Source organism: Canis lupus, chromosome 4 (assembly GCF_048164855.1).
Source record: "Canis lupus baileyi chromosome 4, mCanLup2.hap1, whole genome shotgun sequence".
Taxonomy (NCBI): Eukaryota; Metazoa; Chordata; class Mammalia; order Carnivora; family Canidae; genus Canis; species Canis lupus.
Genome location: NC_132841.1, coordinates 45,725,447 through 45,752,917, shown reverse-complemented (window position 1 = coordinate 45,752,917; position 27,471 = coordinate 45,725,447).

Genomic DNA, 27,471 nt, shown 5'->3' with positions numbered 1-27,471 from the left:
CATTGGAGATATTTACTTTAGCTTTGGTTTAAGGTATTAAATGTGTATATTTCTTCTATTAAAGCCCACCACACTTATGTGAGAGTAATAAAACAGCAGAGTTTGGCGCCATCCATCTTTTGTTATAGATTGCTGAAATGATGTTGGAGAGTGTATTTATAAGTAGTGCATACCAGTGTTGCCAAATATTGACTTTGCTTGCTAACTCCATCACATAAAACTTCTGACGACAACCTAAGTAAAGTTCAGTTGAAGATAAAATATTGCAAAATAAATGCCAAAAATGGAAACCATTTTTCAAAACACTAAATTAGGAAGTTAAGGAATCGGGGCAATTAATCAATATTTCAAAATGATGAATATATTTTACAAAACACCACTTGAAATAAAAGCTCAAAAGGGAGGTTTTTCTGTATGTTTAAAACAATGTTTGTTTTAGGCTTCTGTGGCATATTTCAGATAAAGCTTTTGAAAAACACTTTACCTAACATTTTTGCCATAGCTATAGTCTTCATCAAAATGATCTAGAGAAATACATGTAAATCATTTAGTATTTGAGGCTAATAAGTATATATGTTTGAGGGACTCCTGGGTGGCTCAGTGGTTGAGCACCTGCCTTTGGCTCAGAGCCTGATCCCAGATCCTGGCATCAAGTCCCACATCGTGCTTTCCACAGGGAGCCAGCTTCTCCCTCTGCCTGTGTCTCTGCCTCTCTTTCTGTGTCTCTCATGAATAAATAAATAAAATATTTTTTAAAAATTATATGTTTGAGACCCTATGTTCTAAATGCTTTACCTACATTTATTCTGTTCTCTTTACAAGTCTTTATTATTATTATTACTATTATTATTATCATTATTATTATTATTCTGATTTTAGAAAATATACTAATGGTAAAACAATATTCTCTCAGTCATTTCACAATGTTTTGTTTTGTGCTAGACAATTCCATAATTAAACAGCAAGTCAAAGTTACCCAAACTCATGGGCTTACATTCCTTCAGGGTAGGCAAGGTGAGGAGAACAAATGAGATAAATGAAAAAGAAAATGTGTTAAGACAAATCAGGAGATAGGATAGTAAATGTGAAGTTGTCTGGAAGATAAGGCGAGGCAAAGAAGGGAGGAAGTAAGGCAAAATATCATTGTTTGCATGCAGAAATCCACCTGCAGGCAAACTCAGCATGTCTAAAATAACCAAAGAAAACAAACAAGACATTGTAGCCAGAGTTGAATTTAAAATATAGTTGTGAAGATATAGAAATGTAAAAATGTAGATATGAGTTCAATAGTGGCCTTAAATGCTATCTATATGCTAATAGTCCCCTATATGTTATCTCCAGCCCAGTCTAATTCCTAGACTTAAAAATCCAAGTGTCAATATGATGACTTAGATGCCACCTAGCCATCTCGATCTTTGACATACCTATTGATACATCTGTATCTTATATGTGAAGCAAAAGCAATGAAAAAAAAAGTCAAGATAAATAAAGTATATCTTATCCCAGCAAAGGAAAGGGTCATTGGGAGATGCTATAGCAGGAAGGACTTTAGGAAGGATGCTGGATATAAATGTAAAAGTTTGTTTAAAAATGTAGTTAGATGGGGAGTTAAAATTACATTTTTTGAAAGGACCTAAACATCATAAACCAAGTTTAGTATGAGCCACTATTTATTATTATCCTTCAAGCTTTGTGCTATATAACAAGTTCGTTTTGCCCACCTCCATTTCTGCCATGTGGAATTTTGTGTTGTCAACGGAGGTATGAAAGTGCAAGTACACTTTATCTAAAATTTCACTTTTCTCCCTAATTGGCCAACAATAAGCAGTTCCCAAATGACTACTAATTTAGACATTAAACACACCACTCTCATCATTCTTCCCTTTGAGCAATCATCCACATATTTTTTAATGGTAATTAGCTGACTTTTATTGTTTAGCACTTTGTAATTACAAAATAGCTTCCAGTCATCATTCAGCTATTCCTAGCAGCAGCAGTCCAGTGAAGTTATTGGAAACCTATGCCTGTGTGTGATTGGAAAAAAAAAATTAAGTATATCCCATACTATTTTGCCATTTTCAATGAGTATCTTTATATCTCACTTCACTTGCTTTATACCTAACACCTCCCTATTTGAATGTGAAAATCTTGCTGCAAAAATTACCAGTTTGTAGCTTTATCTCTAATTAGAGAAACAGAACTTTAAAAAAAAAATTTTTTTAAAGATTTTATTCATTTATTCATGACAGAGAGAGAGAAAGAGAAGAGAGAGGCCAGTCAGAGGGAGCAGCAGGCTCCATGCAGGGAGTCTGACATGGGACTCAATCCTGGGTCTCCAGGAGTCAGGCCCTGGGCTGAAGGCAGCACTAAACCACTGAGCCACCAGGGGTGCCCAAGAAACAGAACTTTTTAAAAATATTAAGATAATTTATTTTGGTGGCATTCAACATTTAGTCATTAGTATAACTGTACATGTTGATTTTATGGCACAAAGTTCTGGGAAAAAGGAAGTTTCCTTTTTCTTAATTTTATGTTTTCACTTCTAGTTATACCAGTTCAAAATACATGACTTATCATGATTTAATTGAAAGAAACCCAGCTATAAAGTGAAATCAGCTGATATAATTCAAGCTCAGGAGAAATAATTCTAATTAAAAATTGGACAAAGAAAAATCTTGATATAAATGAAATTACCAGAGACTTATTTTGTGTTATCTTGGAGGTATGTGTGATTAAGTTCTTATAATTTGGAATCAGTTTACTTGAATTTTACTTTCCAGATGCCGGTTGACTCCACTTGTGCTCTTTCTAAACCTCAGTGATGGGGTCTGTACAGTGGAATTAAACAGAGTAGTTAATGCAAACAATTGCCATGAGGATGTTCATGGCTGCTCTATGAAATGCTTCTTTAATGCCTACAGAGGTAAAATTCTCCAGAATAGGGAAGACCTTTTTCCAGATAAAGGATTTGCATGTGCGGAATATATCTTGATAGCAGATACTTATCATGAGGTTGTTTCTTAGAGAAATAGACAATACGTAAGACACTTTGAGAGTAGTATCCTGAAAAAAACACCGCTCTATCCTTAAACAAGTTGCAGAATTTCCAATTCAGTAATCTCATAGGCCAACCTACACTCTGAATGACTTTTATTATAGAAGAAAAGCATTTTAAAAGCAGAATCCACCAGTTCATTGGATCAGTTAAGTTTCTATTATATTCATAGACCTTTACAGCTCTCTTTGTAATCAGCCACTTCCATCATTTAACTGCCTTGTTTTGGGTTTTGGCAACAGACCCCAACTGAATGGGCCTAACTGGGGATGAGAAGAAAAGAAGCCACCCAAAGGCCCTTTTTTGCCTTTGCAAACTGATGGTTTCCAAGCAGTATCTGGTGTTTGGAAACACTGTGTAGTAACTGGGGGAAGAGGCAGCTGTGCTTTGGCCCACATGAGGTAATTTGCAGACACATTTTAATTGCCTTTTAGGGAGCATGAAGGAGTTCCAAATAGTCTAATGAGTTCCAGCAAACACCTGTGAAATGCTTTTAGACGGCCATGTAATACTGAAATTAAGAATGTAATGCAGCAATTGGAGGCATGGTGGTTTTTCTTTTTTTCTTTTTCTCTCTTTCTTTTTTTTTTTTTTTTTTTGGTCTTCTCTGAAAAGAATAGTGAGAGATGTTTGAAAGACCCCTTGACTGTAGTAGGTTTTCCACTCACCAAATTATCTTTGATTTCTTGGGCTAACATAACAAATTCAATAATGTTTGATAGAATCTTCCCATCAACTTTATATTTAAGAAAAAAAGACACTTGATTATACAGTAAAATTCAAATTAGAGGGATATTAGACAGATAGTTATGAATCTAAAACTATGCTTCTATTAGTCAATAAATTGTATTAAAGGGATAGATCTGAAATTTTTAAAAAATCATAATATGGTGATAGATGGAGATTGTGCAAGATACCTACAGCTTCTCTCCCTCCTCCTTCCCTTCCCATTCATTCTCTCCCTGCTGCTTTCCTGCCTCCCTTTCTCTTTTCTTTCTTCCTTCATTTTGTTAATGGTTCATTGTCAATTTAAATAAAGATATTTTGAGAGATAAATGACATTCTAATCTTCCTCTTAGGCACTTGGGAAAAAATGAACTTCAGCAGAGGGAAGATTAGTATAATTTGGAGATTTAAAAAAAGACAAAATTCAGAAATTATAGCCTCATTCTAACTTCAAACCCATATTACAATTTTATGAGTGTTTTTTTGTGTGTACCACTGTGTAAATACACCTTCTTCCTTTTCCTGAGAAGTAACAACTCTCTTAAAATGTGTGTTCATCATTTGAAAAGATTTCTTTATACTTTTAATACATATGATACATAATACTATACATAACAAACACACACACCCAGTCCAACAAAATAAAGTAAAATACTCTAAAATGAAATCATACTGCATTGTTTTTTCTGCAGGTGATCTTTTCTTCTTAGCATAGCTGTAAGATACATCACTTAATGGATGTAGCTATAATTTGTTTATGTTCATGGCTGTATAATGTACCACTGTAAGAATATTCACACTTTATTCTTTTGTTACTGACACTTAGATTGTTTTTTTTTTTTAACTATTATAAGCAATGCTTCACCTGTCTATGGTTGTAGATGTATTTCTTTACTCAGAATGGATTTGATAGATGACAAATTATATGTATTTTTTAATTTTTTATTTTATTTATTTATGATAGTCACAGAGAGAGAGAGGCGCAGAGACACAGGCAGAGGGAGAAGCAGGCTCCATGCACCGGGAGCCCGATGTGGGATTCGATCCCGGGTCTCCAGGATCGCGCCCTGGGCGAAAGGCAGGCGCCAAACCGCTGCGCCACCCAGGGATCCCTATATGTATTTTTTACTTAACTATATTCTGCTGAATTTCTCTCCAAAGTGATTTTACCAATTCTTTACCAGTGGTGTGTAAGAATTCCTACAGATCTGTACTTCACTGGTTCCTGAAATTGCCAATCATTTTCAAGTTTGTCCTTTTGATGGAGAGCAAATTCCAATTTAGTGTGTTTTGTATTTCCTGGTGATTAATGAGATTCTGTATCTTTTATATGCATTGATGCTTCATGTACAATATTCTGTGAATTGCCTGTTAATATCTTTCTTTCATTTTGTTCATTTTTTTAATGGATTTTAGGAGTTAATCTACGTGGGCCACAAAAACTTGCTTGGTTATATGCATTATAAATACCACCTCCTTGTCTACAGTTTATCTTTTTTACTTTGCTTATGTTCACTTTTGACAAGCATAAAATTTAAATCCTAATGCTTTATAATTTGTCTTTTTATGTCTTATTTTAGAAAACATTTCCTAGTCTGGTTATATAATAAAGGTACTATATTACAGTCTCTTCTATATGTAATAAGATTTTGTTTTTCCTATTTCTAAAGTTTAATCCACGTGGAGTTTGGGCTGTGTATTTTGTCAGGTAGGGATCCATGCCTTTCCCATACGGCTAACCCATAGTGTTAGCATCTACTAACAGTAGCACCTATCTTGCTCATTTGCAGTGACCTCTGTTACATATTAAGTTTCCATATGAATATGCTTCAAGAGCTGTGCTGCCTAATGTGGGAGCCTATGACTACAGTAGATATTTACATTTAAATGTGGTTAAAATTAAACACAATTTAAAAATGTAGTTACTTAATCACTCTAGCCACATTTCAAGTACTCACTAGGGATATGTGACTACTTGCTACTTTATTGGACATTGAAAATAAAGAATATTTCTATTATCACAGGAAGTGGAATTGGACACTTTATTGGACAATGCTGTTAAAGAATTAGGCTCTCTGTTAGCATTAATTCATCTCTTTCTACTCTTGCCTCTGTTACTGCCCCAGTGCCACAATATCTTAATTAGTACAGTGTCTCTATGATTTTAATATCTTAGAGGGCAAGTCATTTTTTGTTCTTATTTCTCAGAAGTTTCTTCACTAGTCTTGACTTTTTATTTCTCTATGTAATTTTCAGTATCATTTTTAAGGCTGATTGGAATTTCATTGAGTTTACATAGACATCTGGTGACATTTTATGTCTTTATGTGATTACATTTCTAATACTTAAATAGAGCATATTTAAAGTATATTAATAGAATATTTTCCATTAATTTAGATTTTTAAAAAGATTTTATTTATTTTTTCAGAGAGACGCAGAGGGAGTGGCAGAGATAGGCAGAGGGAGAAGGGGAGCCTGATGTAGAACTCAATCCCAGGACTCGGGGATCACTGGGATCACGACCTGAGCCAAAGGCAGATGCTCAACCACAGAGCCACCCAGGTTCCCCTAATTTAGATTATTTTTTTAATTTAGAGTTTTCTCTACAAACATCATGTACATTTTAAAAAGCTTTAATTGCAAGTGCCTTATAATTTTTGTTGCTATTCTAAATTGTATTTTCCTTTTATATCATCTGTTTATAATTTTAGCATGGTAATATCATTAATTTTTATATATTGATCCTTTTTTTTTTTTTTTTTTTTTTTTTTAAATTTTTTTTTTTTTTTTTTTTTTTATTTATGATAGTCACACACAGAGAGAGAGAGAGAGGCAGAGACACAGGCAGAGGGAGAAGCAGGCTCCATGAACCGAGAGCCCGATGTGGGATTCGATCCCGGGTCTCCAGGATCGCGCCCTGGGCCAAAGGCAGGCGCCAAACCGCTGCGCCACCCAGGGATCCCCATATATTGATCCTTTATCCAACAATCTCACTGAATTTTTATTAAACTTCTTTTGTTCTATAAAATCTCTCAAGTTTTCAACATACAATCTTAATATTTGTAAATAAGGCCACTTTTTTATATTGTTTGAGTTTTTATAACCTTTATTTTGTTTTCTTCTTTCTTTTTTTATTATTGATTTAGCAGAGATTTGTAGTACCATGTGGACTAGATTTTATAAAGAATGATAGTGCTAAAATCTCATGTACTTTTTGTTTTTAGTAGATACTTTTTTATAAGGTTCAGAGTTTTTTTTATTCCTAGTGTTTGTGTTTTATTTAATTATAAATTACTATTAAATTCTGTCAAATTGCCTTTTTATAGCTATGTTATGATATTGTTTCATTATGCCAATTAACATGGCAAATTAATAGTAAGCATTATGATACTAAAATGTTTTTACATATCTAAAAATATCCAACTAATCATAAATTATTACTATTGTTATTATACTGCTGGATTTAGTTTTCTAACATTCTGTTTAGGATTTTTTTTTCTAAATCTAAAAATAAGACTGGCCCATATATTTTCCTTTATCAAGCCACCTGTCTTTAACTTATCTTTAAAAGGTGTACTAACTTGGAAGCATTTGCTTGATATATGACAGAGCTTGTGAATATCTATTCTTTTACCATCTCTTGAAAAAGTTTGTATTTCAGTTATAAACTATTCCTTGAGTATTTGTTAGAAATTATTATCTAGGCCCTGTGTATCTTTTCCTGGTATATATTTGATTTAATAAATAAATTTCTTTAAGAGTTAGTGGTAATCTTCTGATGCCTTCTTTTGTTTCTCAGTCAGGTTTGGTAAGTTAAATTATTATAGGAAATTTTTCTTTTTTGTCTGTTTCTGAAAATATTTGTTTGTTATATTGTTACTTTCTGCTGTGAAGTCTTTCATACTTAATATTGTTCATTTTGTTTTGTTTTTTTTTTCATAGTTATCCAACTAGCCCTCTCAGAAGTGTATTTTAGTAGTCTTTTCAAAGAATCACCCTCTGTTAGGGTGGTTATTGCTAGTTCATTTTTCTCTTACCTTTTATTACTATTATTTACTATTTTTTCTATAGTTGCCTTTCTTCCTTTTCCTTTGGATCTATCCCATCATTCATTTTCCAGTTTCTTGAGTTGGATAAATGCTTAGACAACTTTTATCTTTCAGCATTTTTTTATTCTTCATGTAAGCATTATGGCTCTATTATACAATTTTCATTTTAATTTCCCTCTTAGCCCACTATATGTTTAAAATAAGGTGTTGAAATTTCCAAATGTTTTTGGAGACTTCATTCTTTTTCCTTTTTTTTTTCTACCTAGATTTCATCCAATTGTAGAATTTGGCAGTATAATTCTGATGCTTTTAAATAAGCTGAGATTTGTTTTATAGCTTAGAATGTATCTGATTTTTAAAATTCTGCATTTATTTGAGCAGAATATCTGTTGTATAATTGTGGAAATGTTCTAATATATGTCCATTTAGCTTAGCTAGATATTGAAATCTTATCTTTTCTTACAATATTTTTTGTTTTTTAAATTTTTTGTTCTGTTTGACAAATGACTTAATAGCAAAGATGTGTTAAAATCCCTAGTATGATTGTGGATTTGTTGAAATCTATACTTTTTTTTTTGTTTATATTTTGAGGTTATATTATTAGGTTTATGCAATTTTGAATTTCTTTAGCTTCCTAGTGAATTGAATATTATACAATTAGACAGCAACCTTCTTTATTTCTAATAACATTTTTAAACTTATGGTTTATTGGTCTGATGTTAAAATAGTTACAAAGTTTCTTTCTGACTAGTAGTTATATAGCATATGATCTCTCCCCATTTTTTTTTCAATCTTTTCACATTTCTGTTCAGCTTATATGAATAGGGTACTCCATAGAGTGTTTGTTTGTTTGTTTATTTTAGTGCATTTTGACAACCTCTACATTTTAGTAATCACAATAACTTATAAAGGTTAGTTTATTTTTAATCACAATATTTTGCATTATTTTTCCTCCTTTTTAATTCTCTTCTATCTTTCATTGAGTTCATTTGCTCCTCCGTTCATTTATTCATTGGAAATGATTTATTAAGTACTAAGTGAATACTAAACACTGTCTTATATGTTGGGAAAATAGTAGTGAATGCTTTTGCCTTCAGAGAGCTTACAATGTAGTGTGATGATAGACAATAAACTCACAAAGAATCATAAGATCTTTGACAAACACTAAGGAGAAAAATAAAGCAGGAGAATATCTGTGAATAAAATGATTATTGAGCACCTATTTCAAGATTTTAAGGGGAAAAAGGCAGTGATCCCTTTCAGTGAAAATAGCAAAGTTTTATGTTAGTGTGTAGACATAGATTTGGCAATCCACTCTGCGGTAAAATTGGGCGCTGGAGGCAGATCTTCTCTTATTCTTACCCTCATTTTCTCTAATCTTCTTTAATAAAAACATTATAAAGTTTATCCATTCAGTCTTTCTATCATCTGGAGCATTTCATATGGGAAGATGATGGCTGCCCCCTCAGTGTTCTTTAAGAATGATTATGAATGCCTACTGGACATCACTATCTTTCCTTTGTCAACCTCTATAATTTCAGAAATTACGAATTAACTTCCTAAAATATGCCTCATCTATATTATAAGAAAACTATGAGTGTTAATGAGATTATTCTGATAATTATGATGAATCATTTGAAATGCTAGTATTCAGTCATTTTGACTTTGAAACATGGACATTTCATACAGATCGACATTATTCAAAGCTTCATAATACATTGCGATACTCAGATCTGTTGCTTAGTGTGATTATTCTATATATTGGTATTGTTTTTTTTTAAACAATACCTTATCTTGATTCTCCAGAAAACAATAATGCCATATATCTTAAATTGTGCTTACTGCTTTATTTGTGCAATGTGACTTTTTCCCCATCAAGCAACAAGCAATGTTCTTTATTGATAGGTTACAATAAATAAATAAGTATGTTAAGGGTCACCTGGGTGGCTCAGTCAGTTAAGCATCTGCCCTTTGGCTTAGGTCTTGATACCAGGGTCCTGGGATCAAGCCCTGCATTAGGCTTCCTGCTCAGCGGGGAGTCTTCCTCTTCTTCTCCCTCTGCTGTTCCTCCTATTTGTGCTCTCTTGTGTCAAATATATAAATAAAATATTTTTTAAAATAAATAAATAGATATGTTAAGTACATAGCTAATATTATCATTTTAGCAGATAGAATTGTAGATTTGACATTTTCTATTTTGTCACTTAATCTTACAGATTGATTTATGACAGACAATAAAGCTGTCAGAATCCTTTTGTGGTTGGCAATGTTTTAGTTCTCAAACTATGAGAACACAGAGTTTTGCTGTACATGGAGGAGAAAAGTAGTTCTTTGATATGAATGAAATGACAGTTCAACCTAAGAATATGGCTTGGTGCAATGACTGGGATATCACTACTTCCTTAGCCATAAAAAATCCCATTAAAAAAAATCGCTCCTGCTTTCTTCCCCTGGACGCCGCGGAGTAAGCATCGTTAAAGTCTCCCCTGCCACCGCCGCCCTAAGTCAGAGTCTCCCAAAGAGCCCGAGCAGCTACAGAAGCTCTTCATCAGAGGTTTGAGCTTCGAAATAACCGATGAGAGTCTGAGGAGCCATTTCGAGCAATGGGGAACACTTACAGACTATGTGGTAATGAGAGATCCAAACACCAAGTGCTCCAGAGGCTTTGGAGCAATGGAGGAGGTGGATGCAGCCATGAATTCAAGGCCGTGCAAGGTGGGCAGAAGAGTCCTGGAACCAAAGAGGGCTGTGTCCCAAGAAGATTCTCCAAGACCCGGTGTCCTCTTAACTGTGAAAAAGATTTTTGTTGGTGGCATTAAAGAAGACACTGAAGAACATCATCTAAGAGATTATTTTGAACAGTATGGGAAAATTGAAGTGATTGAGAGCATGACTGACCGAAGCAGTGGCAAAAAGAGAGGTTTTGCTTTTGTGACATTTGATGACCATGACTCTGTAGACAAGATTGTCATTCAAAAATACCATGCTGCGAATGTCCACAACCGTGTGGTAAGGAAAACCCTATGGAAGCAAGAGATGGCTAGTGCTTCGTCCAGCCAAAGAGGTCGAAGTGGTTCTGGAAACTTTGGTGGTGGTTGTGGAGGTGGTTTTGGTGGGAATGACAACTTTGGTCGTGGAGGGAACTTCAGTGGTCAGGGTGGCTTCGCTGGCAGTCGAGGTGGTGGTGGATCCGGTGGCAGTGGAGATGGTTATAACGAATTTGGTAATGACGGAAGCAACTTTGGAGGTGGCAGAAGCTATAACGATTTTGGCAATTACAACAATCAATCCTCAAATTTTGGACCCATGAAAGGAGGGCATTTTGGAGGCAGAAGCTCTGGCCCCTATGGTGGTGGAGACCAATACTTTGCCAAACCACAAAACCAAGGTGGCTGTGGTGGTTCCAGAAGCAGCAGCTATGGCAGTGGCAGAAGGTTTTAATTACTGCCAGGAAACAAAGCTTAGCAGGAGAGGAGAGCCAGAGAAGCGACAGGGAAGCTACAGGTTACAACAGATTTGTGAACTCAGCCAAGCACAGTGGTGGCAGGGCCTAGCTGCTACAAAGAAGACATGTTTTAGACAATACTCATGTGTATGGGCAAAAAACTCGAGGATTGTATTTGTGACTAATTGTATAATAGGTTATTTTAGTTTCTGTTCTGTGGAAAGTGTAAAGCATTCCAACAAAGGATTTTAATGTAGATTTTTTTTTTTGCACCCATGCTGTTGATTGCTAAATGTAATAGTCTGATCATGATGCTGAATAAATGTGTCTTAAAAAAAAATAATCGCTCCCATTACACATTTGGCTATAACATGTAGTCAACTTGACTATCACAGCAGTGCTATTTAGGAAATGGAAAATGAGGAATGGAGTCATTCAGCACAGGCCCCACATAATGAAAACTCTGTCTTTGGAAGATTTAAAATATCTTGTCTGAATAATCTAAGAACATTGTTTTACTTAATTTCAGGTATTTTAAAGATAGATATTTAATATTTTATTTTCTTCCCCTGAAATTACTGCTTTTGAGCAAGATAGACATTTTTATCTCTGCTACATTTATAAATAAATAAAAAACAAATACAGTTCTATCAGATCCTTTGTGCCAGTGATACTTCACCAGAACCAAAATATTCTAATACAAATAAGAGGATCTCAAAGTAGCTATCTAGGAAAATCAAGACATGTTGATAACCCACAGAATGACTGGACTAATACCAACTTATTAGAAACTACCTGATAGCACAACATAGCTAAAATAGAGGGTGAGGCATAAAAAATAACATTTGGAAGATGATGGAAAGATCTTTTGACTCTTCAGGGTGAAGAAGGGGAGGGTCAGAGGCCACCACAGTAGGGAATCTGAAGACAATTAGATTTTTTTCCTATTATGAAGGTTAACAATAGCTTAGAATTTCTTCTGTATCTATCTTATTTTACTAAATTGCTTACTTCCCTATCAGATTGGAGTCAAATTGAAAAATTCCTCCAACCGCACCCTCAAAAAAGAGAGTGGGGATTCAGGAGGCAAAAAGGGGGAGGTTATTTTTCTTTTTGTATGCAAGGATTACAATAAAGGAGGTAGTAATTATAAAGGAAATAGATGTAGTTATTTTACTAACTCTAGAGGAAATTGATCTTGACAACCGTGAAACAACCCCATGATACTATATGAAATAATCCAAACTGAGAATATCAATTCTTATATATTAGCTAGTTTCTTTTTAATTACTGCATTCTACTCCATAAATGTCTCTTTAGAATTTTCAAAAGTAAATGTTTTTCCTCACGTAAGTCAAGCTTGCTCCTGTGATTCTTTATCCGGAATAGGTCTACATTTTAATCAAGTCTCAGATGTCATTTCTTTTCACAATTGGTTTGTAAAGCACACAAAATAGGACTCTGAATTGCAACAGTGTCTGAACTCTGTCATAATGTTAGTATAAAAATGCTATTAAGCTTTAATAGCTTGGAATAATTTTTCCATAAGAAGTTGATATTATCTCAAAATTCAGAACATGTAAGATAGAGTTGGCAATATTTGTTCCTTTTCTGTTGGCATGTCATACATAACCCCTTCCTGGTACTGTATAATATAGACCTAGAAGGGAGAGTTTGTGTCAAACTTATTCATTCTATGAGCTTTAATTAAGCGTATTAACATGTGTACTCTAGACCAATTAGTTATATTTTCTTTTATCCCCATTTGAAAATCTTAGTTTTTAATTTGTATATTTAGTTCACTTATATTTAGTATAATTACTGATAAATTTGCATTTAATTTCAATATTTTCTATTTTTTCCAACTCTTTTTTCTCCATTTTTTCCTCAAATTTCTTTCTCTTAGAATAATCAAACATTTTTATTAACTCATTTCATCTCATCCATTTTAAAGGATTAATCAGAAATTACAACATATGTTCTTGTTTATTATTATTATTTTTTATTTACCAGTTTATTAAGTGATATGATGAAGGATATAAAGTAATAACTACAGAGAGCAAGGTATGGGGAAAGGGTGCAGAGCTTCCATGCCCTTTTTGAGGATGCTACTCTCTCCACATCTTTGTGTGTTCACCAACTGGAAAACTCCAGTCTGCATTCTTGAATTATTAGCATCTACCTTCATATAACTTTATAACTCCCTGTACTTTAAGGACCTTATATTTTAACTCCATTCATATCCCCACTTCCTTTTGTGCTGTTTTGTCATATATTTTAATCATACATATGTTTTAAACACACAGTATTTTATTATAGTTTTAAGAAGTCAATATTAATTTAGATTTAACCCAGAAGTACCTTTTTCAGTGCTCCTTATTTCTTCCTGAAATACTATTTCCATCTGGGACTATGTTTCTTTTGCCAGCATAAATAACCTTAGTATATTCTGAGTATGGTTCTGTTTGGTGACAAATTCTCATTTTAGTTTGTGTGAAAATTTTTATATTTTGCCATAATTATTGAAGAATATTTTTGTTTGTTATAAAATAGTAATGTGGCAGGTATTTTCCAATAGCATTCCATTGTTAGTTAGTTTCCAGTTTCTTTGGAAAAGTCATCCATAAGTCTTTTTTGTTTTCTTTGAAAGCAATAGATCATTTTTTCCCCATGTGTCTTTTAATTTTTTTGTATTAGATTTCAGAGTTTTTTTTATTGTTTGCTGTGTTTTTTTAATTCTTCTTCATATTTATTGGTCTTCTCCAAACTATGGCTTTAGGTAGATTAATGGAGTAATTTTAGCCAGTACCATGTCAGTCTGGGTCTTCTAAGAAGCAAAACTAAGGAGAGATTATGTACAAGAAATTTATTTGGAGAAATGTTTTTGAGAGAAAATAGAAGGGATCCAGAAGAAGGTAGAAGAGCTCTTAAATCAAAATTCACATCTGATCCTAAGTGAAGGAAACCAAAGAGGATGTTTGAATGAATGCATTTTAGACTGCTGGGAAGCCCAAGTTTGTCAAGGTCATTGGATACTCCCTGAATCAAAGTCACCCAGAAGAGACTTGTCTTTTCCAGAAACATGCCTGTCTTAGCATCCATGCAGGATGTAGTTACTGTCTGGGGGCAGCCTATTAAAACTATAGCCTTGGCACAACAAGGTGATATTTTCAGATGAGCTATAGGTCAATTATGTTCCCTGAAGTTGGAACTATAAGAAGCATGTTCTCATGCCCTCCCCCTATGGTATCTCATCAAATTCTACTTATGTTTCATTCTTTCTGGCAGGCAGCCTCTAAAAGGGTTTCCAATGATACCTTCCTTTGGTATTCATGATCTTATGTAACTCCCTCCCTTTGAGTGTGGGTAAGACATAGTGACTTGCTTCTAATGACTAGAATAAGGTCAGCATAGTGGGAGGTCACTTTGCAGATTAGATTACAAATAGACTGTGGCTTTGGTCTTGGTCTCCCTTCTCCTTCTTCTCTTTCTTTTTTTCCTTTTTCTCCATCTCCTTCTTCCTCTCCTTCCTCCTCCTCTTCCTCTTCTTTTCCTTTTCTTTCTCCTTCTTCTCCTCTCCTCCTCCTCCTCCTCCTCCTCCTCCTTCTTCTTCTTCTTCTTCTTATTCTTATTCTTATTCTTATTCTTCTTCTATACCTCTCCCCCACCTCCTCTTCTTTAAGGAACAAAAGTGAATTGTTCTATGGAGAGGCCCATGTGGCAAGGAATTGAGTGATATCCAGCCAATAATGAGAAAAGAACTAAATATTTTCATCTAAGAACCTATGAAGGATCCTGCCAAGAGCTCTATTTAAAAAAAAATCCTCTCCTAGTAAAACTTTCAGATGAGACTGTAATGCTAGTTGTTAGTGTGACTAAAAATATAACTGGAGACCTTGAAATAAAGATATACAGCTAATCTTTGTCCAGATTCATGGCCCAAACAAATTGTTAAATATTTTAAATTATTTTATCAAATTGTCCAAGGTAGTAGGAAAAAAAAAATGTCATGCATGAAAAGACCTGCATCATTCTATACCTCTAGCACTATTTTGTTTTTTCATTGGACATAGTAAATAACTTAGTTTTCTTTTTTTAAAGTCTATAACACTGAATGTTTTCTAGCATATTTTCCATAAATGTTAGTATAAGAAATGACTTTACAATAATGACAATATAAATTGATGAACTTGAGTCAGGCTAAGAAGTTACTAAACCAGTATGTTATAATTATGGGTTTTGAGTTATGCAGTCAATTTTCAGTGCCACTTTGGCCATTTAATACATTATGGTCTTGTTAAATTGTTAATGTATGCTTTAGTTTCCAAATCTGTATGTTGATAATAATAATAATATCTGTCTGCTTGGGTTGTTTTGAATAAATGAGAATTCATGCGAAGTAATTAGAATATGTTGAACTTTCAAATAAATCAATAATTTTATGTGATAATATTACTAGTATTATCAATATTATTATTGTTATTATTAGGTGCTTAAGTATTTCTTATACCTGAAAAACCCTTGAATATAGTTAATTATAAAAGAAAAGGAAACTTCTTATACCTGAAAAACTCTTGAATATAGTTAATTATAAAAGAAAAGGAAACGATCATGGAATGAGATTATCTATATATTTCTGCATTGATTTCATTATTCTAAAGAAGTAAAAGGAGGGACACATGGGTGGCTCAGTCAGTTAAGGGTCTAACTCTTGATTTCAGCTCAGGTCATGATCCTAGGGTCCTGGGATGGAGCCCTGAATGGGTACATTAGGGAGTCTGCTTAAGGAACTCTCCCTCTTCCTCCCCCTCTGCCCCTCCCCCTTCTCTCACTCTCCCACTGTCCCTCCTCCTGCTCTCTCTCTCTCTCTCAAATATATAAATAAATAAACTCTTAAGAAAAAAGAAAGTAATAGGACCTTGACAAGGCTATGATAAAAAAAAGTAATATGAGAACTGTGCTATATATTCTCATTATAACTAGGCTCATGTCTACATCTTAATCTTCCTATTCTAAGACATTTGCACTGTAATAGTTTATAACAATTATAGGCTCAATCCTAAGCTAAATTTTGTCATTCTAAACTATGTTGAATAAAAGGTGACTTGTCCACTCACATACTCTTCTATTTGCAGAGTGGGATGTGCACAAATAGTGCAGTACCCATCATTGATTAACTAATTACAGAATCACTCCATCAGTAAATCAGCGCAACATCTGTGACCCTATATGTCACCACCACAACCCCCTTGTCTATTCCCTTGGAGCTTCACTGAGGCGGTTCTACTGACATAATATATTCATTATCCATTAGATCTGGCACACGCTCTGCAGTGCTCAATTACGATACAATCGAGCGAAGGGTCTGGTGTCGGCCAATGTAATGACTTTCTGATTATCTGTCTTTAAATGATGAATGAAACGAAAATGTACTGCTCAAACCAAATATAAGATTGTTGGGATGCCAAATGAAAACTGTACATGGTCTCCTTTATGGGAGAATGGCAGAGGCCTGCTTTTATTCAGCAATAGCTCCCTAAAGATAGCGTCCAGGTTATTCTCACCTTTTGGTTATAAGATTACTATGAATCCACTGAATCTAAGTCCTAAATTGACATTTTGGGGTCATTGCAATACCCTGTGATTAAGGATTTAATTCACGAGAACTTTCAAATACTTTTGCACTTGCCTAGTCTTTTGGCTTTACTTTCATAAACTGACCTCCCAGTACTAGTCTTATTGCTTCTAGTTTGTCTCCTGAATCAGATTATTTTTGAGCTGTTTTTGTCTCATGGAGAGCTGAAAAATAATTAAGTAGATTGATACATAGACAGGCATTTAAAAAAAAAAAACATGCCAGGATTATAAATAAGTGGGAGACTCAAAAACATTTTGTTGTTCAAATAATTATGAAGCAGGTGTTTGATAGTACAATCATTTCTGTTTCTGTTTACATCTTTAGTTATTATTCTGTTAATTATAATTGAAAATCCAATAAAGCTTCATATTGGAGCACTCAGAAATCTGACTTAAATTACAGCTACTCCATTTATTCCCTTTAATAGAACACATTGGACTTTTGGTTATTAAAAAAATTTAAATTCCAATCCCCTTCCCAAATCTTTAAATCCCGTATAAAAATTGAGACTTTTGAAAGATACAAGAAATGAACATAAATGTATTAATTTCACATTTTACAGTTAGGCTTATAGGATGTTTGTTGTTTGCCTATCAATCAGGAAAGTTCCCATAGTGGCCCTACTGTCATAAGCTTGGGTAGATATCTGTCATACTCTGCTTCAGTTATGTAAAGAAATTATGGAAAATAACAGATCTTCTGATTAGAATTTCTAAAATGAAGTTTGTTCTCTTTTTTTCCCTGCTTGGGAAGCTGACCTGAAATTCAGCCTCTAGATCAAAATAGAATTCATTTGTATCTCATTTAATTGGAGCAAAGAGATAGTCTTTGTGCTTGTAGGAGATTGACAGCTCCAGACATAAAGGATTGATAGCTCAAAGACCATCGAGGATAATTTGAGAGGTAATGTTCTCCCTACTTGTTTTTATTTGTAATGATTTAAATCTACTCAAGTGTGAAGAAATGTGCATGTGTCTACCAGATGCTCCCATTCCTAGGATTATGACTGCCTTCTTATTTTTTACTGTAAAGAATGACTACACTATATATTGGTTAAGTGTCTTGAGGCCTTTTAGGTAAAGTAAAAAACAAGGGAAAATCGTCTCTAAGGGCACTATTAAATGAGCTCACTAATTAAGTACATCTCAACATTCTTGATTTGTGAACTCTAACAAGAATTTTATGAACTTGTAGTTTGTAAAACTAGATAGGATAGATAAATACATCTGTATTTTCCTCTTGTTTTCACCCAGGATGGAAACTGTATAAGTGGAAACATTAGACTCTCTAGAGAAATGTGAATTAATTTTAAGATCATTACCGGTCTTATTTTTGTTTTATATTTTTTTATTTAAAAATAAATACTGGGATCCCTGGGTGGCGCAGCGGTTTAGCGCCTGCCTTTGGCCCAGGGCGCGATCCTGGAGACCCGGGATCGAATCCCACGTCGGGCTCCCGGTGCATGGAGCCTGCTTCTCCCTCTGCCTGTGTCTCTGCCTCTCTCTCTCTCTCTCTGTGACTATCATAAATAAATAAAAATTTAAAAAAATAAAAAATAAAAAAAATAAAAATAAATACTAACTTAAGGATGTGCTGATTTTTATTTACATGAATTATATAGTAGCAAGAACGTCAAAAGTTCTTTTTACTTTTTCAAAAGAGTACAAGTTTATAGCATTCTCTTCATCTTATTCAATCATTTTTTGGCTAGGAAATAAATACAAAACATACAAAACTCAGAATCTTGCATGTGTTTTACTTTTAATCAGAAGACTTCAATATATTGGAAGGTGATAATTTAATCATACCAATAAAATATCTAGGGCACCTGGGTGCCTCAGTCAGTTAAGTATCCAACTCTTGGTTTCAGCTTAGATCATGATCTCAGGGTTGTGAGATCAAGCCCTGTATTGGGGGCTCAGCACAGAGTCTGCTTGAGATTCTTTTTTCTTCCCTCTCCCTCTGCTCCTTTCCCTGTTTGTGCTTATTCTCTTGCTCTCTCTCAAATAAATAATAAATAAATAAATAAATAAATAAATAAATAAATAAAATCTTAAAAAAATAAGAAAATATCTGAGGCCATGTAGACTCTAGCTTTCTGTCTTTAGGCTAGATTAAATACAAATTTTTTCAGAAAAATAGATGCCTACTGTAAAAAAAATGCCAATTATCATTTACATAAAAATTCTGGATCAGAGAGAAAGAATTTTATTTATTATAGAAATAGGGGTATCCAGAGAGTCAGCATTTTTTATGCCAGTTATTACTAATGTTCAGCAGAGTGATACCATGTCTTACCTGCCTACACACTGGCTTAAATTACAGGATAGGAACACCGATCTCAAGGAATCCAGTTTGTCTTGTTTTTTTTTTTTTTGTTTTTTTTTTATAATGAAAAGTTAACCTATCCTTTACTCTAAAGGGAGATACCACCTCTATCTTCCAAAGTTTTAAGGAAACCTTTCCCTTTGCTCTAGCAAAAACATTGTTTCTATGTTCCAAGGCTGTTTACTATACAAACACTCTTGAAAAGGTATTCCAAAGCAAAAGCATGTATCAAGACATGCTGAAATATAACAGATCCATAAAGAATTTTCTCCCAACACCTATAGTTTACATTTTCTAGAAAATAATAAAATTCTTTATATTTCTTTAAAATTCATGGCTTTAGAGAGTATATTTACAAACATTTTATATTTCTTTGACAGCATACCTGTAGATTAGATTTTAGATTTTGACTAATTGTAGATTTTACTAATCCTGTTTTACAGATAAACAAATTGAGGTCAACAGACTAAGTAAGTCCTGTAGCATTAATTGGTGAAGCAGAAACCTCAAGCCAGGTCTTCTGCATCCAAATACATTATATTTTCCAGTACAAGGCCAGAGTACTTCCTTCACTCACCATACTTATTGGCGACTGCACGTAGAAGAATTGGTTAATTATATAATAGGATTTGAGAAATGTTTTGGGAGGTCTGTCATCAAAGAAACAAACAATATACCTCTTTGTTCTGTTGTGTGTGCATAAAGTCTACTCTTAGGGATTTTGTCTTTCATTTGGAATACTATCCTAGGGCTCTTCAAACTTTGAAGATCCTTGAGATTCTCTTCAGTTCCTCCAGCAATATTCCTAAGTATAAAAAGTCACGTGAAGGGATCCCTGGGTGGCGCAGCGGTTTAGCGCCTGCCTTTGGCCCAGGGCGCGGTCCTGGAGACCCGGGATCGAGTCCCACATCGAGTCCCACATCGAGCTCCCGGTGCATGGAGCCTGCTTCTCTCTCTGCCTGTGTCTCTGCCTCTCTCTCTGTGTGTGACTATCATAAATAAATTAAAAAAAAAAATTAAAAAAAAATTAAAAAAAATTAAAAAAAATAAAAAGTCACGTGGAAACAAAGGCTAGCTCTGCCCAGGTATTGATCACACCAATGTTTTGTTCTCTGGAGACAACCAGGAAACAAGGATTTGGAGAAAAACAAACTGGGAATGGAGATAAAGTGTGCTCATTCTTTGCCCATTTTATAACCATTTTTAGTCATGACTTGCATCTAATTCTTGACCTGATCAGTTTCCTCTAGAGTTTCACTTGCTTGTAATCAGGAAATGTTTTTCTACTATCTTTTATGTAATGTCAACTTCCCTAGGTATCCTCTAAAGTTAGAAAAAAAAAAAAAAAAAAAAAACAACTTTGCCCTCTGTTACAATACTGCTAGTACACATACTTAAAGAATAAGTGTATTTAACTGAAATACAGTCGTTTTAAAGCAAACCAAAAAAAAAAAAAATAAAGTATGAGGTGATATTGTGATTTTTTAAAAAGATTTTATTTATTTATTCATGAGAGACAGAGAGAGAGAGGTAGATACACAGGCAGAGGGAGAAGCAGGATCTATGAAGGGAGCCCGATATGGGACTCGATCCCGGGACTCCAGGATCACACCCTGGGCTGAAGGGAGGTGATTAGCCACTGAGCCACACAGGCTGTCCCTTTATCTTTGAATTTTGTTAAAACATACGACACTACCACATTTTCTTTCTTCTTTCTGGTTGTTGTAATCAGATGTCTCAGACATTTGTGTGTTTTTTTTATTAAAGGACTGGAATAATTAATTTTTGGCCATAGAATTATATCCAAAATGTCACAAATCACCCATATGTAATGTTTACTTGGTTGTGTTCCCTAGTTATGAAAAATGTCTATCTTTACCACTTTGTTTACTAAATCACATTTTTATTACATGCCTTCTTTTCCTCTACCATTCTTTTCTTATTCCTCCAACATGCTCTATTACTATTACTATCATTATATTTGTTAGATAAAAAAATCACTGTGAATTTGATATATGTCTCTAAACCTTTATTTTCAATTTCTTTACTTCTCTTACTGTAGACCAGTAGCAAACAGCTTGGTTCATGGACTACACCTAGTGTGGAAATGTTATAAGTTTCATCAAATGAGAATGATATGGTATTCCTAAAGAAAAAAAGTCAGCTACATGATATTAACCTCTATTTACTGCAGACACTGACTCAATGTTCTAGTATCACTATATATATATTTTTTTCAGAATTTAAATACTGGCACAGACAGCCACTTTGGAAGCCTATGATGAGTAGAAATTAGTTTCTATATCAGCAGCAAACTACGTTCTTTACTTTGAAACTAGAAAGAGAAAGTAAAAAAGAAGATGATTTTACATGTGAAAGCAAAGATACATGAATGGTGTTACCCTTTAAATCCTGTAGGTCTGAATGATAAGCATACCTCTTTTTCTGGAGGATTAAGCCTTTGAAGACCATAAATTCCTATAAGAGCACACCATTCTTTTCTCTGTAAATAAAGTTCATTTACTTATTAGCTCCAATATATAGTGCCAGGTAAAAGTCCTGAAATAATAGGAGCAGGAATGGTGCAAAAGTCATTCCTGAGAGAAGGAAGTGACCAAAAAGCCTACTTGTAGGAAAAACTTGTGTTGGCATATGATTAAGCCAACATCCCATTGTGATAATGGTTTGTTAATCTTCACAGTCCAAAGAAACAGGATCTAAAAACTATTTCAGAGGTGATTGACTGGAGAAGAGAATCTCTATGAGACCCCATCCAGTTTTGGAAAGAGAGCTTTGTGCAGAGTTACACAGCCAGGGCCATCAAGGAAAGATTAAGGAACAAACAGCTAAAACCTTAGGATTTTCCTAATTTTGTAATCACCTGATTAGTGTAGGTTGAATTACATAATTGCACAGTGAGACTTGACATTTCAAGACAGAACATGCCATTCAAAAAGGGAAGTAGGGAGGGGTATGGAGATGGAGTTCACAGGGAAACACCAAGGCCTGGCTAAATACTGTATACCAAGGAAAGCTGCTAAACACCACCGGAGTTGTCATCACAGCTTCTGACTTCCCCTTTTGCCAAGTGAGCAGATCACCATGGCGGCTGTTTCTCCACTTAGTGAACTTAAGAAAAGTTACCTTAATTTGGGGTCTTAGGGAGTTCTTTGCTATTACAGGAAAGAAAAGTCTCTCTTTCTCAATATCCCTTCTCTCTTTTTTCTCATCTATTATCTATCATCTATCTATCTATCTATCATCTATCTATCTATCTATCTAATCTCTGTATGTCTTCTTACCACGATTAAACATCCTCATTGTGCTGAATATAACTGGTACGGTACTTAGCACTTTATACACTTTAAAAAATAAGCTCATTTGTGTTTTGCCTTTCTTTTTGTGTGCTTTGCATCTCTTCTTTTTGTCTTCCTAATGGCCCTCTCTTCTAACCATATTATACTTCCATATGTTGAAATGAGGCCAAGTTCGTGAATATTTGAGATTTAGAGTTAGATTTATTCTTATTCAGGGTCTTTGACTTTTTAAATAGCTTATCACCTCAATGGTCATTTTTTAAAAAAGATTTATTAAATATATTTGAGGTGAGGGCTAGGGGCAGAGGGAGAGAGAGTCTTAAGCAGACTCTGTGCTGAGTATGGAGCCCAGCATAGGGCTTAATCTCAGGACCCTGAAATCACGAATAAGATGCTTAAATCTACTGTGCATTGAGGTGTCACTTTTTTTTTACTACAGTATATAATATGTGTTTTAATTATCTGACTTCCTTCCAACAAAATATTGTGACTCTTAAAGAGTCATTAGTATTAGTTCAAATACTAATACCCAAGAGAGACTTCAACAACAACAAAAATCACCTTTTCTTTGAAATTAATACTGAAATATAATTACTCTCAATTTATTCTCACTTCTAGTAGAAGAAATTTGAACATGCATCTGTATCTATTGTTGCTAAATATTACTTGTATAATATACCTTTTCTCTATTTCTGTTGTACAAGATTCAGGTTTTTAGATTTTTCATATCCATGTTTTTATATCCAATAAATGACTTGTTGAGCAAAGCCCATATTTTAATGGGAACTCATAGTTATTGCCCTTTAAAGAAGGAATTGTTGCAGTCAACTTTAAGTTCACTAATCTGGGAATCTCACTTGCTCCTAGCTAAATTTTCTGAGCCATATGTCTTCAAACATGCATGCACACACTTCCCTAAGGTATCACAGGTATCTCAATCAAGATACTTTTGCTTGAAAAAAAAAAAAAGATACTTTTGCTTGCAGAAGAAAATTTCAACTCAAATTGGCTTAAACAATAAAGGTGTTTAGAGTCTGCATATGTGGAAGGAGAGAGGCAGTGCTAGCTATAGGCATAGTCCCTCAGCTTTAAACTCCCCTCCTCTGTGATTTTCTTGACTTTGTTTTCCTCTCTGTGTCGGCATGATGCTTAGGTCATTATGTGACTGCTTCAGTATCATTAATCACATTCAGGCATAAGAATGTCTACAGGGGAACAGAAGTGACTTTTTCTACTTGTTTATGCTTCTTACTAGAAAGAAGCCTTTTCTAAGACCTCATTTCCACTCTCAGATAACTATACTTCATTTCTCATTGGCCAAAGTTAGTTCACTTTGGCCAATGTCTGTTCCTAACCCCTTCAACTAAAAGAGATGGGATTATATTTGGTCTAGAAATGTCAGGATTTACTCCTGGGCTATTATGAATAGGATCACTGTCCCCTGAATCACATGGAGGAACTTAATATTTTAATAAAATCAAGGTTTATGTAAGAGTTGGGCAGATGAAGAGAATAAATTTTAGTTAGATAAGTAACAACAGTGATATACAGATAGGACAAGAAAAATTAATAAGTGAATTTAATTTCACAACAGATCAATAATGAGATTTTGGCCCCAAATGGTCCAAATGAAAGTCAAACTTGGGTTTTTTTAGAGGGAAATATTTGGATCTGTAAGTTCTCTATCTATCCCATTATGAATAAAGCAAAGCAGGTAATACAAACAGATAAAGAGAAGGGGAGATTCATATCGATGTCAATGAAATCCTGACTACAGCCAGGTCCAAGGCTAGCTTTAAATCTAGACTTCTAGGTATTTGAAACAATAAGTTATTTTTTGTACAGTCCCTGTTTAAATTAGGTTTCTGCCATCTGTAACCTTCTCCCATGAGAAGGAAAAATGATGATGGACCCAAGACAGCCAAAAAAGGTGAAGCCCGACAGGAACTAATGTTTAAATTTTGCTGCTACATGAACAAAAGACAGTATTGAAAATGAAGCAAAAGAAGACAAAACCTAGAAGAATTCTAAGCCAGAATTCTATTGCTAACTTGTTATGATTTTAGATAGTGACAGTTTTGAATGTAGACATGATAAAAATATTTATTTTTTTAATTTTTATTTATTTATGATAGTCACAGAGAGAGAGAGAGAGAGAGAGAGAGAGAGAGTGGCAGAGACACAGGCAGAGGGAGAAGCAGGCTCCATGCACCGGGAGCCCGATGTGGGACTCGATCCCGGGTCTCCAGGGATCCTGGAGCCAAAGGCAGGCGCTAAACCGCTGCACCACCCAGGGATCCCCTGATAAAAATATTTAAAGGATCCTCAACTAATTGGACAAAGGAGAATTGCCAATATGATCCAAGTTTGGTTTAAGAAAAATCAGTCTACAAATTGTTTAAGATTAATTACAGTAGGAAGGGACTACAGGTAAGGAAGCAAAAAGGACACTTGCATTATTCTAGCCAGGAATGATGAGGGTGGACCTACATACTAACAGAAAGAAGGAGAAAATATTATAAAGGTAAAATTTATTGAATTTGTTGTAATAGGAAGATCATTAAAATTATTGCCAGATAATTTGGTTTTTACTTCTGGTTCTGGTAATGGCTATATGATCTCAATCAAATGTATAAGAACAAGAAATAGTATGCGAATATCCATTAGGTTACCAAATTTATGAATTCTTACATTGTGTTTTTCCCTGTTTATGATGGTCTTCCAATAGAGATCAATTGTTACATTTCCTGCACAGAAAAAATAGCAAGTAACTCAAATATTATGGCCCTGCCCACTTCCATCTACAGTAGAATAGCAGGGCAATTTAGAGCTATTTAATGTTAGCGTGGCAAGTATAACTATTCAAAAACTTTCAGTGTACTAAGAATAAATGCTGCTAAAATAAAAACACTTAAGAGAAAAATATGTTGTTAAATGAGTTCATTGGTACTACCATATTAATTTACATCTGTCACATCTACAATCAGATGCATTTCACAGAAGCCAAATGTAATGTGACTCCATGGAGACTGTTATTTTTAAAAATATTTATTGTTTTCTTTTTTTGTTCACATGTGAAGTGAATAAGCTGGCAGAAAGCAACTCTGCCAAAATTAATCGAATAAAAATATGAGAAATGTGCCTTTTCTTGGCTTCTCATAAACTAAAAGCTGCCATCTGATCTCTTGAAACTTAGATATAATCAAATATGTGCTAGGAAATGTGTGTGTGTGGCGGCGGGGGGGGGGGGGAGCTTCTCCAGCATAAACTGGAAAGCTTTAAAAGACAGTGAACAAATAGGGTATAATTAAAAGCTTTTTTTTTTTAAAATACATACCAAGAATCAAAGTGTTCCATGAATATACCACATGTTAAATGGAGGATGCTTATGCAAAGTTATCTGTTCTATTGAAATTAAATTATTAATATACCACTGTTAGTATTCTTCAAAATAGTGATGTTTGTCCTAATGAAATTACTACTGCTGATATACATCCAAAATTCTTTTTTTTTTAATTGTTTCTAATGCCTCATCACCTTCTTTTGAATGTCCACAGGAATGGTAAATATTTAATTTAAAGGGAAGGATTATCACATAGAATAAAAAATGAAAACCTAACTCTATGCTGTTTATAATACATGCATTTTATTTAATTAAAGATTTTATTTATTTATTTGAGAGAGTCAGACAGAAAGAAAGAGAGCAAGCAAGGAAGGGGCAGAGGGAGAAGAAGCATACTCCCCACACCCAATGTGGGATTCAATCCCAGGACCCTGGGATCATAGACTGAGCCAAAGGCAGACGTTTAACCAACTGAGCCACTCAGGAGCCACTATAATACAGCATTTTAAATACAAAGATATAAGTAGATTGAAAATAAAATAATAGAAAAATTATACCATACAAACTGTAAACATAAAGCCAGCACAGCTAAATTAAAATCCAACAAAGTAAATTTCAAATCAAAGTATTATAAGATATAAAGTAGAATATTAAATAATGATATGAGAAACATTTCTTTGAAGGACATAGCAGTCCTCAATATATACACATCTAATAAGTGGGGATTAAAATTCAGGAAATAAAATTGGTAGAGACAACAGGAGGAATAGAAAAAAATGTAGTCAGATATCATAACATCTATTTTTCAGTAGTTGATAAAAAAAAGCAGACAAAAAATCATTGAGATATAAAGTAAACAACACTATCATTCAACTGGATCTAATTAACATTTACAAGCCCCCAAACACATATTAACCCACATCAAACTCCGAAACTATACAGTATAATTTTTCCAATAGAAAGACTTCATAAAAAGACTTCACTGAGATTGACTACATGCTGGGTCATAAATCTCAATAAATTTCAAAAATAAATGAAATTTTATAAAGTGCATTTTTAACAACATAAATCAACGATCAATAATAATAAGATATAAACAAAAAATACCCAAATAGTTGAAAACCAACTAATTTATAATAACCCATGGGTCAAAGAGAGAATTGCAAATTAGGAGATATTTGAACTGGATGTCAATGAAAACACCATATATCAAAATTTGTGGGACAAAAGTAAAAGCAGTGCTTAGAGGAAAGCACATAATTGTATTGTAAATGTCTATATTATTAGAAAATAAGAAAGGTATAAAATCACCAAGTAAATTTACATTTCACAAAGTGAGGGAAAAGAGCAAGCTAAGTAGAATTTGGGAAATAATAAAAGATAAGACCGGATATTAATGAAATAAAAAAACAAACAACAGATAAACTGGCCAAGCCAAATTGGGTTATTTGAAAATATTTTTAAAATTGATAAGCCCCTAGGAAAAGTTTTCAAGAAAAGACAAAAATCACAAATAGCCAATATCAGGCATAAAAGGAAAAACCTCACTTTAGATTTTACAGACATTAAA